The sequence below is a fragment of the Pyxicephalus adspersus genome, chromosome 1, assembly GCF_032062135.1.
Source record: "Pyxicephalus adspersus chromosome 1, UCB_Pads_2.0, whole genome shotgun sequence".
NCBI lineage: Eukaryota > Metazoa > Chordata > Amphibia > Anura > Pyxicephalidae > Pyxicephalus > Pyxicephalus adspersus.
In genome coordinates, this window is record NC_092858.1 from 136699613 (window position 1) to 136707833 (window position 8221).

Genomic DNA, 8221 nt, shown 5'->3' on the forward strand with positions numbered 1-8221 from the left:
TTACATCACATGTTAATATGTGATGCATTAGGTCAGCTCATTTAAAAGTATCAGACTGCAAAATTTTTAAACCAGTGTTATACTTATTTTTTGTAAGGAGGGAGGGTTATGAAAGTTTTAGTCTCTTCATAAGCTAATGTTTCTGCTGTCTGACATTTCCAGGTGCTGAAGTTGCGCCTAAATGATAACTTTATACAGCATACTGACATTTGTGTTTGCCTGTGAAACATATCATATAATATAGAACATTACACAGAATAACTAACCAAGACCTCCTGAAATTACATCTAAATGCTACAACCCATACTCTGGTCTAATGAACATAATCAGCAATAGCACACAATCTAATGAACACATTCTTCCTTGTCTCCCCCAATCATACACCAAAGTACTTATCATTATATATAACAACTTTTAGCAACATCTGCTTTGATTCATTTTCATACCTATACAATTTTTGCTATTGTATCTTCAACCTTGTTTGTCTTATGTTCCCAGTATGCTCACTTTTCAAATGATGTAATGTGTAATGTGTTCAGGATAAGGATTATGGAATCTCTAGAATTCACCTGTTGGTTGGTCGGGTGCAAAACATAAATACCAAAGTGGAAATTAGAGATTTGACTGATAAGTTTAGTGAAACTAAAGGATGTGTTTTCATACTTGTTACATTCCTGTTTTACAGTTAACTTGTGAACTTTATGATCTTCTAACATTGATGATTCGTAAGACTACACAAAAAGGCTTGTGTCAGCTGACAATTCTAGCTGTCCTTGCACGCCAAGCTGCTTCCAGTTCCCTAACATCTTCTGCTTAGCAAACTGGCTTGAAGCTAGCATGTGGCTTTTACTAAATAAAGGATTTCACTAGAGCTGATTTTTGATTTTTTTCTTTTGTAAGCTCTTTCTGTGTTTTATGAACATAGACGTTTGAAAGAAAGCCTATTCTCTCAAATTCTATTAATTAGGGAGCAGAGGAAAAGTCAGAAACAGCTGATGCCACAGCTAGCTTTAAGTCAGTAAGATTTTTTTTGGCTAATTGCCCATAATGCCTTGCTAAAATATGTTGGAAACCATAAGATGTGATATGGGATCAGCTGTATTCAATTGAGTGTGGATAAAATAGAATTCAGCAGATCGAAGAAGCTTCCAAACATACAGAATTTGTGGCGTGGGGTATATTCTTTCTGCTGGGGTCTACTGTGCAGCTCAGAAAATTGACCCTTACATTTACTGTAAAATTCATATGCACTCGCTGTGTTATTTAGTCGAAACGCATCATATCATATAAATGTGTAAAAACAGACTTTTTTTTACTCCTGAATGTATAATTTAATAAAGTAGTCAAGAAAATACACCTTTCCTGAGAGAGATATGAAAGCCACCATTGTTGACCTATCTATAGAAATGGTTGTTGCCAGCCTAGCATTTCATATAAGGCTTCCACACTTGCATCAGCTTATTAGAAAAATCTATTATTTGTGTTGGGAAGAGACCTGTGTTGTATTTAAAGTGTTTTAACAATATTGCCAGAATATTTTACTGACTCTCAGATTTCAATAATTTATGATTACTGACCTGAAACAAGTATGCAGATTAGTAAATTGTGAAATCTGTATCAGCACTTTGGGTCTGAGATAGGTCAGAGTATTGAATCTAGAAGGTCAGCATGGCAGCTTGGTAAATTACCTTGCAAACTGAGAAGTGAGCAATGACAGCTTCACTCACCCTCCTGCAACATAAGAATGATAAGCCCCTGTCTCCCATGATCCAACATTGGTCCTCATTCTCTTGTGGTGAAGCAATGGGCACTCAATCTACTGTAACAGATCATCAGTTTCTTCCGGTCTCTTATAGCATATCAGTAGTCAGAGCTTGTAACACGGCAGTGGTAATTCAGTAACCTGTAATTAGGTAACAGTCATTCTTCTATAACATGATGGTCTCAGTGTCTGTTGGTCACATATAGCATAGCAAATGTCACATTTTGCAACCTGGCAGTGGTAACTTTATCTCTGATAATTCTATGATCTATCTATGATAATTATTATTTGGCCTTCTATAGCAAGGTATTGGTTTCTGATATTCTACCATAATGTTGCAGGTATTATTCTTTAAACGCCCATGTTTGGAATTCACATGCATTCTAATGGGCTAATCTACACCAGGACATTTCCTTGAGGCACATTTATGAGCACTATCTATAATGTTGCTTGCAACATTTAAAAAATTAAATCACGGGATAACGATGGAAAATGCCAGAAAAACACAGGTAAACGCTTCTATGGGGCGTTTTTCAGCGTTTATAAGCACTTAAAACGTAAATGTGCTAAAAATGCGGGAAAAAGTGGCATAGACATTTTCCAGCGTTTTAAAGGCAAGCTTTAAAGCGCTAGCAAAAGTTCATTAAAACGCATAATAACACAGTAGTGGCGTTTTTAACGTCCGTGTAGGCCCAGCCTTACTCAGTTTTCTATAGTATGGCCCCAGTCTTCCACAGACATCTAAATATGGCTGCGGACACACTTTCTGTGACAGTGGTAATTCAGTATCTTATAATTAAGTGGTTACATTAAGACATTGCAACCTTTTCTCTTGGAAATTTACTACATAAACTTAAACTGGGGGTAATTTACTATAGGAATTTAAGGTCTTCACTTAGGCTTAGTCTACATGAACGTTTTCCCCAGCATTTCAATGGGCTAATCTACACCAGCATGTTTCCTTGAGGCATGTTTATGAGCGTTATCTATAACGCTCCTTGCAACTTTTTTAAAATTTAAACGCGGGAAGTTGCAGGTAACCACATGCATTGATTTCAATAGGTGCGTTTTCCCGCAAATATTAGTGCTTGAAATGTAAAGGCAGTAAAAACACGGGGAAAAGTGGCATAGCCATTTTCCAGCAGCTTAAAGGCAAGCTTTAAAACGCTAGTAAAAATGTAGAAAAAAGCATACAAACGCGGTAGGAACGTTTACATGCATTTTTAAATCCGTTTGTGTAGACCCAGCCTTAGTGAAGTGAATTACCCCATTGCAAAGAATGCTTTGCATACCTTAGTGAATGAGATGATGGTCCTCTAAATTTAATCATCCAATCTAATTTCCAAGCAAAAATCTTATTTTTTTTAATTCCCTTGGGTATCTTTGCAAAGCAAATATTCCCTCACATTCACCAAGCTATGTAAAATATCCATAGTAAGGGCATAATTCATTCTGCAAATTGAATATCCTATATTCCTTTAATAAAACAGCCTCTATACAGTGTTGCAGTATCCATGTAAAAACTAGGTCTGAGTTTTTGAAAAAGTAGAAACTGTTAACTTAGGAAAGTGATTGGTAACATATAGAATGAACCTTTTTTTATTTTGGAAATCATGTGAAAAAAAAATATATGTATGTAGGCATTGAGATCTGAGAACTACTGGCAATGGAAATAATGCATTAGGAAAATGGAGCGATATGAAATATTTATTTATTTGGTATTTTTTTACATCATATTTGAAATTGTTATTTGTTTTATAGATTATTGGAAATACATTTTGCAAGAAACAAAGGTTTAATGGTTAAAGCTGTGTGGCACAAAATGAAAATGTACGCTTGGAAGTTTAAATTGCATTCTATCAATGTACAGAGGCCCTTATTTTCTAGTCCACTTCCTGTGCATAAAAGACAAATGAGTGGGCAATGCACTGACTAAATGAAAAGTGCATTTTGATGTCCTGTTTTTATTATAAAATGTGAGTCAGTGTACTTTGAAAGTACTCTTCAATCCGTTTATCACCCACATTTGTTTAGCCAATTACAGGAATGTGTCTGCTATTAATTAACTTACAGGAAATAATGGAATTATTGATGTGTTTATATAATGAGAATGACAACGTATATGTATATATAATAATTTGTAATTAGTATACTACAATATTATTGAATGTTTCATGTCACTTATTTCAGAGAGGCAGACCAGAACCTAAATTGGTATTAAAGTACTTCAATTTCCTTTTGGCTGAAAACAAGTTTCTGGTAGAAAGTGTGGAACAAAAGCCAGCTACTTTGAAAACTTTTAACATGGATACAGCGGGAGAGAGTTTTAACCTCTGGTAAATATGTACCGGGTATTACTGAGTGTTATACTATTACACAATACAGTGTATGCAGCAAGATCTGCTGCATAAATGTGGTAATAGAGTTGTTTATAAAAATCTGTTTATAAAAAAGTTGTTGTTAATTCAAATGAGTTCCAATGTGCCTTTAACCTTCAACAACCAATAAAGCCCTGATGAAGGGGGCATGTGGCAGCTCCCAAAATGTGTTGCATTACATTATATGAAGATATAATTATTCTGTTTTTCAGAATCTATTCATAATTTTTTTTTTGTGGATGTGACCAAAAATACTCCCTATGCTTTCTTTGCATTTCCAGCAGGTTATAATATTAAACTTAAGGCAGACCTACTTCCTTTATGCTACAACTGTAAAAAAAAGCATGGTTAAAAATGTTTACATATATAAATTATAAAAAATACTCCTATCCTTGCATGAAGTCTAATGATGTCTTGCATTTTTTTCAACAACCTGTGCTCTTGCAAGGAAATTAATTAATATATGACAAAGCTTCTGACTACATCCTTCCTGCACATGTGCACTAGCTGCAATTTGAAGGCACCTGCAAGGAGCACAGGTTACATCACCATCGCCTAGGTCTAAAATTAGGAACAAAAGCTTTTAAAAAACACCAATATTCCCTTACTCTACCTGCTTTATGTTTGTGTTGGATATACTCATGCAGATTGCTCCTAATTCCACCTGTGGAATTATATCCACTAAAAACACAAAAGTGTATGCCTACTGTCCCCACCTGTGGTTTACAGAACTGAAGGTGTATATGCCAGTGCTTGCACCCAACGTTTCAACCTAAAGGGTTGCTTTCGAAGCACTTCTTCCAGTATGAACCCAACACAAGCTTATCTCCAACTCCTACCATATACTGGTTCACACACAAAAATTGTATTGCTGTCTTTGTTAACATTTAGAAAAGGATTTATTACTTCCCCCTTATTAAATGGGTAGCAAAGGGATCTAAAGAACAATACACCTATTTTCTGTCTTTTTCACTTAACATTCTAATCCTTTCTTGTGCCATAAAAAATGGCAGAAGACAGGCTTTTATGAAATTAGTAACCCTTTAAAAAATGTTTTTGACCTCAGCATAATCAAATAAGCTGGAATATCTGTTGATCTTTAAATCAATTTGGCCAAAGCTAGTGTCACTTTTTTTTATAACACTCTTTATTTTCCATTTTGTGCATTTTCAAAAACATGACAAACAAACAAGGGTAACAAGATTTCCACAAGGGTTACATCAACAATAAACAGCGAAGACATCTTATAATACATGGTATGATATAGAATCTGGAAGACCAAACAGTGTTGTAGCTTCATAGTGGAGCGCATACATTAGTGAAGTTTACAATAATTACATTGAAGGTTGCTATTTCAGGAACACATATATCTCCTATACTCAGGGAAGACAAGCAATAATTTCCAATAATAACACTTAATTTAGAACTTCTCATCCATATCATGAGGACCTGCAGTCAGGTCTTCCATGAGCATTATTTCATTAACATTACAAAACCACATGGAGGGGCATGTGCTTGACCTCCAGAGTAAAGGTATACAGAGTTTAGCTCCATTTAGCAAATGTCTGACCACTGAGGGTTTGTGGAATCTAAGTGAAAGCGTGCTATGTTGCAGGAGAAAGAAGGCAGTGTCCTCTGGTACTGTATGGTCTATAAACTTTTGTACTATATCCCTTCACTCCCGTCCAAAATGGACGTAGAACTGGGCTGTACCAAAATATGAGCCTATCAGAGCCTATCCCTACGTAAAGAGATTCAAAGGTGTAAGAGATCTGGCAAATATTTCACTAGGCTGTAATGAATGGAGGATGTGTGCTACCTGCCTTGTTCTCCATAGGCCCAGTGGTTTTGGAGATCCCAGAGTCGCCAACTCTTGTATTTGGAGCCAGGTCGCTCAGTTCAGGAAATCAGAGGACCTGTTTATACAAAGTTGGTTTAAATGCGCAAAATAGGGGGGGCTTACCAATAGGCAAAAAGTACAATGATGAATTAGAGGATCTGGGCTGCATTGATGTTGAAGCAGGGCCTTACATCCACACTTGTAAACCAATAGTTTATTTTTCCCTAACACCTTTGAGGGGCAAATGCAAAAATTACATGGACTGCCTAGGCTTTTGTTACACCACTAAGAATCAAGGTTTTGGATAGAGTAAAACACTGGTTTTTGTCAGGGATATAAATTGTATATATATATTTTTTCATGGATTTGTCACATTGCTTTTGCTTTCTTTTTAGTTTGGAGTATCAAAAGACAATAAATCATATTTGAAAAGTGACATTAAAAGGCTTCGTGGGTGGACAGGCTGTGACGTTTGCTACACTATGTATGCCTCCTCAAATCAGGAATCCTACCTAAGATCCACTTTAGAACATTTGGATTACTTTAGAGGTATTGATGGGAGACCTTAATTTTATGTCGTATCCCATAGTGGACTTCTCTATGGATGCCCAAAGAGGAATTCCCAGGGGAGGCAAAAGACTTATATTCAGGATCTAGTAACAAATACCCCTCTGTGCTGTAAGAGTTATTTGCCATGTTGTCTTAGCAGTGTATATTATTTACCCTCTGAACTTCTACAGACTGAAATAACACTATATGACTAATACAGTCAATACCAAAGCATTTCTCCTTAGCTAAAACCATAAAACAGTAAATAGTGCTTCTGATGTCAATAATATTGCTACTGCAACTACACCTTGTAGTGTACTGACTATGCTGAGTCTCCTGCTGCTTGACCTTGATTTACGTATACATTATGTTAAGATCAATGATATTCAGTATATTGCATAGTTGATATAATCAGGGCAGAAAAGATGTTGTGTTCCTTTTGAGCTTCCCATGATATCCATAGTCCTCCTTTAAATAAAAAACTCACACATCTTGTGGATAAAATTTTTGGTCAAGTTGGCAAATTTATTTTACAAACAACTTCTTTAAACTTCTTTAAACCCACACCATATTATGAATTACAGTCTTACACCATTTACACTACTGGGTCAAGATCCATGAAGTCCCATAAAACACCAACCTACATTCCTCTGTAAGCACTCATTTTTGGAACTGGGCCCCCAGCCACTATACATTGCCTTGGGGACAGCTACAATCGATTCTACCCCCAATTTCCTAACGCGTCCATAGATTAATATCGCCTGCCAATTGAGGCATGGAGGAGGTTCCTACCTCCTCCATGCCTCAACAATAGCAATATCCTATCTCATACTACCTTACCTACCCACATAACCATAATTCAGGGAGGGTGGGTGGATTTTTTCTACTAGCTCTTAGTCCCAACTACTTTTTTTTATACCTCCCCCAAACTTGTATTTTCTTAACCCATCTTACCTTATTGACCTTAACCAATCACCTAGGCCTAACTTCCCCCACCTCCTTTTCTTAATACCACACTCTCCGCAACGCCCCTTTCTTCCCTGTCATGACGCTTTTTCGCTAATTTCTTCTCTTTTTATGGTCTAGGGCTTACTTTGCTACAGACAGGGTAACCTGAAGGAACTCATCAACATTTTTTGTGATCCATAACATCTATGGGGATTTAACCTGTGGTAGGTTTTTTTAATCACGTGTCTTATTTGATGGTATTAATGCCCACTTTATTTTGCCCCTTCACCAGGACTAGAAATTAAGGTAATTATGTTGAGAAAAGACAAATGTGTCAGGTTTAAATTTCATAGATGCTACATGTCCTTTTTTTTCAGGAGAGTTGTCCCCTTTTTTCAAATTGTCCTTTATCCTTAATGACTGAAATGTTTTGTCAAGTAGAGGAGCAGAGCATAAATCTCCACCATTAGTTTCACATGGTAAATGCTAATCTGTGCAGTAAGGTCTACAGCAAACATTTACAAAGCATTTCGCAAGCTTAAAATTCCCTTCTCCATACTGCGATTTGGTAATACATATCTTAATGACTACTTCTTTAGTATGTGCAGCACTTCTACAAGCTTACTGATGCCTGCCAACGGTTTGTTTAAAGATTTAACACTGTTTTAACTGTATTCAGCACTTCCATGGGAGCTTAAGTGTGCTTTAACTGCTCCATAAAGGCCACCTAATTCTGTGTACATG